The sequence below is a fragment of the Trachymyrmex septentrionalis genome, unplaced genomic scaffold (assembly GCF_001594115.1).
Source record: "Trachymyrmex septentrionalis isolate Tsep2-gDNA-1 unplaced genomic scaffold, Tsep1.0 scaffold31, whole genome shotgun sequence".
Taxonomy (NCBI): Eukaryota; Metazoa; Arthropoda; class Insecta; order Hymenoptera; family Formicidae; genus Trachymyrmex; species Trachymyrmex septentrionalis.
The window spans coordinates 647,902-657,904 of record NW_017305474.1 but is presented as its reverse complement, the minus strand read 5'-3'; the positions used below and the strand labels follow the sequence as shown (position 1 = coordinate 657,904).

Genomic DNA, 10,003 nt, shown 5'->3' with positions numbered 1-10,003 from the left:
TATATATATATTGTATATATATTTTATCTAATTAATGATTATTTAGTTTAAGCCAGCTATAAAAATAATATTAAATATGAATTTCACGATATGACGTGAAATAATAATGAGCGAAATGAACGGGTAATTAATTGCGCGTAAATAACAAGAAAATTTAGTTACCTGACCCTCCATCGTTGTCATCTTGCCGCCGGCTGCTCCTTTATTGTTCATTGATATTCACTCGCGAAAGCCTGGTAAATACCGAATAATTATCATTTCGCACTGTTAATCGACACGGCAAGACGAACGCCCGGCACTTTGTACGGCACTCCCGATACTCATTCGTGTACACACGGCACATTCTGGAGCTTTGAACGAGCGAATAAAACGACACGCGAACTGTCGGTCGGCTTCTATCGGATCGTATGACGCCTATCGGAAGAATCTGAAGTTGATCGACGCGGGGCAACTTCACGCCGCGCGGGGGAGAATCGCAAAATGGCTCTGAACTCGGTCGATTTCAATTAAAAATCTGAACGCGCTGTAACGCAGATAAGAACGAAATTATATGCGTTTTATATGTATATCACAGAAACACATCTATTACTACATATATTTATACAAAATGACTCGATGGAATTACCGGTGAACGACTATCTCCAACTTATTGCGAATTCCAACTGGCGGTAATTATTTCCACATTTTCAGTCACACACAGGAACACGACGAACGAATGCTCCATGGCGTCGTTTGCGATTCAACATGGCATTTCGGACACACGCGATATTGATCTCGATCGGAAAAATCACGTGTACAACGCGAGAAGGTCATAGCGCGACTGAGTCTCGAGTCTACGCCTACGACTACGTCACACGCCCGCTCCCGAAACGCAAAGTAATGATGACGTAAGCACTACGTCGCACGGCCGGCAGGCGCGACCGTTATTATTCGTCCTACTCGAGCGGCGTGAAACTATCCACAGTTTTCAATCTCGATCCATTTTCCTAAGGTCTGGTCTACAGTCAGTCGGGAGACGTTATCTTGTGTGCATGCGTATAATCTTCGTTTTTTGGGTCGGCTATCGATGTCGGCTGCTGGGCGTCGTTTGGATTGGTCAGGTCCTATTTTTTACGATTAACGACAAGCATCAGCCGACTTGATTGTATACGAGATTTAAGCGACGCATCGCCGGCAACGCTCGTGAGAATTAATTATTTATCCTTTGCTGTATGTGTGGTTTATTCGCATTGCTTGCATTTTTGTACTTCAGCACACATTTCCGTTTCCTTAATTCTCTTCAACGTAGTCAAATTCTCTCAAATGTAGTAAACAATTTTTAGATGCTTCAAGCAACGCGAACAAACCTCTGTGTTTAACATTTGATGAATAGCAAGGATAAAATGATTCTACAAGAGTTACGAGCATTAAATGGAATGCACCCTACTGTCGAGCGCGCGTTACTTTTATTGCTGTTTACAATTTCACCTCGATTCCGGGAATTCTCTCTTACTTTGCAAAATTTGGTAGAGCGTTATTGTCATGAAACAACGGAAAATACGTTTATTCATAATGCTGAAGAGGCCTCGTTCGTAAACGACAAACGACGGAAGAATCGTCCGTGATAATTAGTGAGTTTAATAAGTAATATTTCGTCTCCTTCCGCGACGAGTTTACCGAAGACATTCTCGATATTCTAGCTTTCTTTCAAAGGTATTTACACATAAATTAACATTTGATATCTCAACTAATAATTACCTTATATAATATTCGCTTTCTCAATATCGTCGTCGAAGTGATTCGCAAGAATGCAAAACGTGAAGTATTCTCACTTTCCTTTAATTTCCTTTAACTGATAAATTTGATAAACAGCAAGGATAAAATAATTCTACGAGAGTTACGTTAAGTGGAACGCATCCCCACTGTAGAGCACGCCGTTATTTTTCTGGTATTGTTTATAACTTCGCCTGGATTCCGAGAATTGCCTCACTTCGCGAAATTCGAAAGAATGTTATTGTCATGAAACAACATAAAATATGTTTATGCGTTAAAGGAGTCTTGTGTCTACGAAGAATCAAACTACGGAAGAATTGTCCGTGATAATTAGTAGTTTAATAAAGTAATATTTCAGCGTCTCCTTCCACGACAATTTTACTGAATGTTCTCGATATTTCAGCTTTCTTTTGAAGACATTTACGCAAAAATTAACATTCGATATCAATTAATAATTACCTTCTATGATATACCACGTTTTCAATATCGTCGTCAAAGTGATTCGCAACAATGTAAAACACGAAATATTCTCGCTTTTCTTTAATTTCCGCCACATAATTAGAGCCTAACTTATCGTAGCTACAGGGATGCTGCCATGAACTTTGCGCTGATTTCGCTGAAAGTTTTGACGATAGGTATGTAAACCCTGTTGAGCATGAAATCAATAGACCTACAGACGTCTCAAGAGCTATTCGTATTACTTGGCACACTTTTTACATTCAAAATTTTCACTTTGTCTGAATATTTCGTTGCATTAACAAAAAAGTGATATAAATAAATGATTAATTTTCTTGAGATAATGAAAAGAAATCGATTCTAAAGACTAATATTTTTGGAAAAAAAAAACAAATTATATTTGTAATTTATTTGTTTATATGAAAGAAATATCACAATTTTGAAAAGAAATAAAATTTATAGATACTATATATTTATACTAGAGTTATAACAATCAAATTTTTAAAACTTATGATACAGTTTTAGGCCCAGTTTTTTATTATCTGGTTAATTTGTGATTTAGATTTAATCTCATTTTATTTGATAATAATATAAAAATTGTATTTTTCTACGAAAAGTACAAGTTAAAGAAAATAGAAAACTGGGTTTCTTAAAAATACAATTACTAAAAATACAATGAGAAAAATAGAATTATAGAAATTGCTTGTTATCTCTCTCTGTAATCATCTATCCTAATTAAAACATTCTAATTCAGAATTAAAAATGCTCTACTACAGGGAAAGGACGGCTTTATAAGTATTTAAAATTGAAGTATCTAAAAGTTGGATATAAAAATAATTCTGTTGGATTATTAAAATAATTATGTAGCGTTGAGAATAATATTGCAAAAAGTTGTAGTTCTATAATCATCTTGAATGTTCTACATAATTATTTTGATAATCCAAACAAAATTATTTTCAAATCCGTATCTAGCTAAATTTTTCAGATTATATTTCAATAAAATCATTCTCTCGATATTTTAACAACCAGTTCGAATGTCTTACATAATTTTAATGGTTTAATCAAAATTATTTTTAGAATTAGCTAAATTTTTATTGTTATATTACTTCTTATATTACTTCAGCAAAACTATTCTTTCTGATCATACTTGATATGATGTATTACCCCAAATGTACTGTGACTTGGGACAGCATGTATTTTTGTTAAATTTAATCGTGGTATCCATCCATGAGTCTCTAAAGGAAGTTTAAGTTTTAAAGTCACCTACATTTACCCTATTTTATCATTCTTTAATATTTGATGAATAATAAAGATAAAATAATATATCATGAGTGAAACGATTCATTGACTTCCTTCAATTTGCTTTAATGTGCTTTGCCAGTTTGAATCTACTACTGAAACTAAGATCGAAACGCGTTTTCAGTTTCACGCGAGTACATGACAAATTGAGTTTAATCGCGCTCTCGGAACAATTCAAACCCGTTTTAGTCGAAGATGCTTTCTGAGAAACTTGGCGAGCACTTGTCAAGCTTGTAAGCTCGCATCTCCGGCAACGTGTGAACATCTCCAAACATTTTCACGCGTTCTCTACAGTTCGCGAAACATTAACTGTCGCAGATATCTAACGGGAACATTCAGTAAAATATCATCAATAAATTACAGTATCTGGCAATTGCTCTGATTACGTCATAAACGGCAAGAATTTTGTGTGTAATAGAATTAATACCCAAATGGAAAATTAATAACAATCAAATTAGAAACACTGACGTCAAAATTTGTAACATAGTTACTATTGGATATGTAAAACCCATTTAATTTGTATTAAAAGGCATTAATTAACTGCAAAGAATTAAAATGATATAACTCGTATAAAAAAGAATGAATACTAAATATATTTTAATTTAAAAAATGAAAATTTGTGTACAAATGTAATATAAAGACAACTAAATCGTATAACGTTTTTTGATGAAAAAATTTATAATTTACTGGATCTAATAGATCCATCGTCAATTCTGAAAGATTAACAGATACTTCGCTTTATTAAATGAGGAATATCGCGTGAGATTGCATCGGAATTGTAATTTGTAATTTAATTTGAGGGAAAATATCAAGGGAAAATATAATATTGTGATTGTCATGATTTTCTATAATTTCAATCAAATGTTCGATTAATATAATCAAAAATAATTTTACTTTTCTAAATATTTGGTGAAAATTAAAAATATTATTAAATATAATAATATATTATCAACTGCTTGATTATAATTATTAAATATTTGTAAAAATTAAGTTATTTTTGGTTATAATAACCGAATATTTTATTGAAATTGTTTTACTTAACATTTGATAGCTATTACTAGACTCCTTTTTTAGTATACAAAAATTTAAACAGTAAAACGTGAAGAGTAAGAAAATCAACTATTAGTTGGATTTGCTACTATAATATTTACGTTATTCCGTATAAAATTTAATACTAGTCAATTAATCATATTATTTTATTATTAAAAAGTACTGTTAATATTTTTAATATTCAAAATAAATGATTAATTTTGGCCAGTATTAAAGTTCTATAAGAGGTGGCCTTATGGCCTTATTATCTCTACTGTAATTAACTGATTTACTTTAATTATATTTCCTGCTTACGTTTCACTTAAGTATTTTGTGTGCCATGGTCACATAACATCGATTCACAAATTAACTTTGTCATACATAATGAACGTCCTGATTAGTGCGTAATTGCATTCTAAGTATAATTGTCGAATAACAACGATCGTATACGAAAATTTCAAAAGTCGAGAAAAAGTATTTTGACGATATTGCATTGCGATTTAATGCCGTTGCTCGTGTATTTTGCGAAGGATAATGATCAATATCTCATCGATTTGCGTATCAACGAACGCGTCGTCATGAATGTAGTGCCCCGAACGCCTTGATTGGCGATCTGATTGTGAAACCCAGACGTTTCTCGTTAGTCATCAAGTAGCAGCGATCGCGTAGTTATCGTGAACTTCGAGAGCGCCGAGAAAAAAATATTGGAGACGGCATTGCTTTTCAATTGTATCGCTTTATGTGATAATTTAATGTGATAATTTGAATATCTTGTGAGGGATAATAATTAATATCTCATCAATTCACGGATCAGCCTCACTAATGAATTTCGCGAGACGAATTTTCCGAGAGGCGCGTAAATTTCGTTGCAAGTGGAACTCAGACGCTTCCCTTTAATCACCAAATGCAACGGTCGCACTGAAAAGAAGTATCGAATAATATTGCATTACCATTTTGATTGTATCGTCATTTAATGACATTGTTCGTATACTTAGCGAGGGATGATGCTCAATATCGAATCTCATCGATTCGCGGGTCAACGAACGTGTCGCTATGAATGTAACGCCGAACATTCTGATTGGCGCGTAAATTTCGTTGCAAATGGAATCCAGACGCCTCTCGCTTAATTATAGTCGTCAAATAGTAACGGTCGCGTCGAGAAGAAGTATCCGCGGTAGGTATATTACGATTTAATCTGCGAGAGATAATGATTAATACCTCGTGGATTCACGGATCATCGAACGCGTCGCTATGAATGTAGCGCCGAATGCCCTGGATTGGCGCGTAAATTTTCTTGCAAGTGGAACCCAGACGCCTCCCGCTAGTCGCCAAATAACAACGGCTGCGGTGCGTTCGCGAATTTCGGAATTGGTAGAAAGAAGAATTGACTGAAAGTTCATCGCGACCGCATCGCGTCCTGATGTAGTGCCGTTGTGACAGTGGACAATGGAGAAATACACGGCTCTCCAGTGAAAGACACATACTTCACGTATTTTGGAGTATTGTCGCGACTCGCGTTCAATTGCGTCGTTCGACACTTATGGCGTCGCTCGTCGCGCGGCGCTAACGCCCGCCGCACCGTCTCGCATACTTTCGAAGTCTCGATCGCATTCCTCGCGTATCTCTGCCAATTCATCGGTGCATTTCGCGAACGGACGAATGCCATTTCGATGATATTACCGTGGAAATTGCGATTGTTCGTCGATTGCCAGTATTCGTCACGTTGCGTCGTTTCGAAATGCCGGGTGACTCGTCGTTATCGTCCTACGATATATCTCGTCGACGGCTATTCCCGAGTATGAGAATAAAGTGTTATACGAAGGTTTGGACCTCCCGGTAGATCCGGAATGATGCAGCTGTCGACACGAAGGATGGAGGACAACGACGCAGCGAGGACACACCGACCATGCAATGAGCGAATTTTGTGTATAATATTATGCGTTTTATATTTTATTCACTCTGATGATTTGATTTGTAATTGCATCACGTTTATTTCCGAATCGTAAAAGGTACTGTGAAAAATATAAAATAATTTATTTTCAGGAGGTGTATTCCTTCCTGCGGTAAATCTATTTCTAGAGGAATGTAGCCGTTAATAAAGGATGCATCGAGTACAGCTGAGGATGCACTGGAGGACACAACGGAATGGCTACATCAATCGGTGAGTGAATTAATCTATGGGTTAGGAAAAAAGTCCCTTTACAAATTGGTAAAAAGATTTTTCTCAATATCTTCGTTAAAAATGATCAAAATTTAAATTTAACAAAAGTGTTTTAAAGTATTTTGAAATCTCTACTTTCGAATAATTACTATATTTTTTGAATTTATGTGAGTTTTGTAATTTTTACGTATAGAAAACTACGAGCTGAAAAAATGAAAAATTTTCTTTTCACAGGTCTGTAGCGTGGCAAAAAAAATTTTGAGCATATTTTCGATTATCTACCGTGAAAGTTTGAAGCTTTTCCTACAAAATCGTTTTTTAAAAATGTTCCTATGCTTTTTTGTTCCTCAGTTACTCGCGGATTAAGTAAAAAGGAACATCTGATTTTATTATTCGTAACTCCGTTAAAAATCATCGTATCGCAATTAAAAATACAGATTCTTAAAGCTGAAACGTTGGTCTATCAAGTGGTGTAATTGCCAATTTTTTAAAAATAAAATATATGGGTTGTTAAAAAAATCTTTTTACCAACTTCTAAAGGATTTTTCTCCTAACTCAATAGATGCGTTATATATTTACATTTCATTCATCTACATAAAAACATTCGTGTTAATTTCACATAAGATGTTAGAAAATGATCATTTGCGGTTATACTCTCTTATAATCAATGTTGGTCCTGCATTAGTGAATAATGCATTCACAACAACTGATTCTAAATTTTATACTTTACATTTGTAATAGACTGCTGCAAACTTACTAATATCTATAATTTGTATTTGCCTTCATGACTAATTTTATCTATCAATATTAAGGACGTACATACAATTATTTTATAATCTGACATCAAGCTACAGCAATAATACAGCTGGAAATTTCTTCTTTTATTCATACTGACTGTTTTTTCTCGCTATTAACCGATGAATTGATTCGGAATCATGACTCATCATTACATCGTCTAATATTTAACAAGTTTGACTACATATAATAATATGGTTGTTGTACTATCTTTTGTAAACTAAGGTGAGATGATCCTTATAAAAAATTGATTATATTATCTATTGTAACTCGAGTGTGAGATGATTCTCATAATATGTTAATGTAATTAAATATATGGGATATTTCTGTGGCTAATGAGGACTAAGTATAGTCAAAACTTATCGTCAAAAAATTATAATTTGTGAATAATAAATATTATTTGTTACGCCTAACTATAGCTCGTTTAATATATTGACCTGGGTTTACTATTTATTAATTTTGTTGTAAGTTATACGAGCGAAAAGAATTGATATTATTTTATGTTGTAATAAAAAAATGTAGCACTGATACAATTTTGTAAGCAAACTGCTTTTTTTCAGTAAAATTAACATTTACAATATTATATTAAATTAAACATAAATTTTATTCATTTATTTTAAAATTTACGTTTTTAAAACACATTATTTTTATGTTATTTGTTCCCTTTATCATATAATTTTGATACTAAAAATGTTGAATAACAATTTAACATAAAAAAATTTTAATAGCATAATTGAATTTTAAAAGGTGCCGAGAAAAATAAAATATTTTTTTTTTAAAAAGATCTTGTCTGCGATAGATTCCTATCCGGAGCGATGAAACCGTCATTGAACGATGGCATCAGATGCAATCAAGCATGCAACAGAGGACGCAACGGGCAGTGTGAAGAGGTACATCCACCAGTGAGTAAATTAACACGTTATATGTTTATATTTAATTCGCTCGATTCGTAATTACGTTCTTATATTTACGAATTATAGAGTGCGCCGAGAAAAATAGAATAATTTCTTTTGAGAATATTCTGTTGATTCAAGAATATTCTCTTGATTTATTTCCTCCTCTAATTACGTAAAATTCACTTCAAAGACTCAGCAGAAAAAAATCTTTTGAACCGAACGCCGCCCTTAGAATATAACCTAAAGGCAGCTAGCTTTTATGTAAACAGGAGGTCAATAAGAATTCGGATCGCTTCCTTGATCCATTCGTAATTCATGAATTCGTTAAATATAATTTTATTATCTAAATTAATGTATACAGTAGAAATATTAATAATCGATATAGCAAGTGAAATATTTGAACAGATGTTTCGTTTTAAGCGATTGCATTATTGCAATTATATTTATAGCAATGTGAATTATTCTCCATCCGAATCGAATATCCGATAATTGCAAATTATTTAACTAACTCGTAAAATAGCACGTAAAGAACTGAAGAAAAGGACGAACTCTATCGGATCTAGAAGATAAGATAAGACGTCTTTTTTTCACTATAGTACAACATTCGGTACAACATTCTGATCACAATCGCGTGTCCAATAACCAAGTTTAACGGCAAACTCTCTAGCGAATTATACGAGAAACTCAATTTAATATAGCCTCGCCGTCAATGCATTACGGCGCGATGTATTCGCTTTCTCAGCAGAGACTCTTATTCTTCCTCATCCTCTTCCTCCATTCACTTTCCCTCGATGTTCCCCGTCGAACCGATCCACCCCCGTGTTCGACTATCGAAAGACAAGGGAAAGTTGGGAGGATGCGCGAATGTGCGCGAGAGCCATGGTAGCGAGAGGGTTGAGTAAAAGGATGGAAGACGAAAGGGGCGGCAGAGGGAGGACATCTTCGCGAGTTGCAGTGCATCTTTCTCTGATTTCCCAAGGGATACCGCCTTCGCCACGCTTATCCACCATGAAGCCGCCGGGATCTCGCGCGAGTGGATGAGAGAGGTGGATACGGCCGCAATGCGCGTGTCCTTGCGAAGCATGATTTATTTTATCGCTCTTTGAGAGCGGCCAGCATAATTCCGGGCCGTTCCGCCAGCAGTTATTTACCCTCCCTCGTCTCGCGCGCCGGGCCCGACACGGGGGGGTGCAAACGGGGACGGGAGGGGGTCTCTCTCCGACGGGGGATCAACAGGTACAGGAGCCATACTCCGAGCCTCCCGGCCTCCGCCAGGATCGAAACGACGAGCTACTGGCTCTCGCGTGTCGAAAAGTTACAAGGATACTTTGCTGCTCTCTGCTATTTTGACTTTCTCACACATTGTTTATTTATATCGCGATTTATGTTAAGAGATATTAAAATAAAACTTACATTCTTTGTTCTCCAAGATCCCATATTGAACTCAAAATTGTCTCAATAATGTTAATATTTTTGCAGCTTCTATAGGTATTTTCTTCAAAGGTGCTATAGTTTGTGGATTATATCTGTGTCTTGATACATCAAATATCAACGTTTCGTGAACGTTGTATTGTAGTTTACTTTCTCAGAGAAGCAACCTGATACTTAAGTAATA

The 10,003-nt window shown here is 34.9% G+C and overlaps 1 protein-coding gene across 5 annotated transcripts in view; it reads right to left on the bottom strand.

Moving 5' to 3' along the window:
* LOC108749711 (protein Fe65 homolog) overlaps positions 1-10,003 on the bottom strand; it is a 185,912-nt gene that overhangs the window by 161,577 nt on the left and 14,332 nt on the right. For 3 of the 5 annotated variants that reach the window (XM_018488615.1, XM_018488619.1, XM_018488618.1), the window contains exon 1: positions 163-370. The exons of 1 other annotated variant lie outside the window; for it this stretch is intronic. The gene's annotated coding sequence lies outside the window, so the exon portion shown is untranslated. Of the gene's footprint in view, positions 1-162; positions 371-10,003 lie in introns of those variants that run through there. One more of the 5 variants, XM_018488620.1, reaches the window with a different exon arrangement.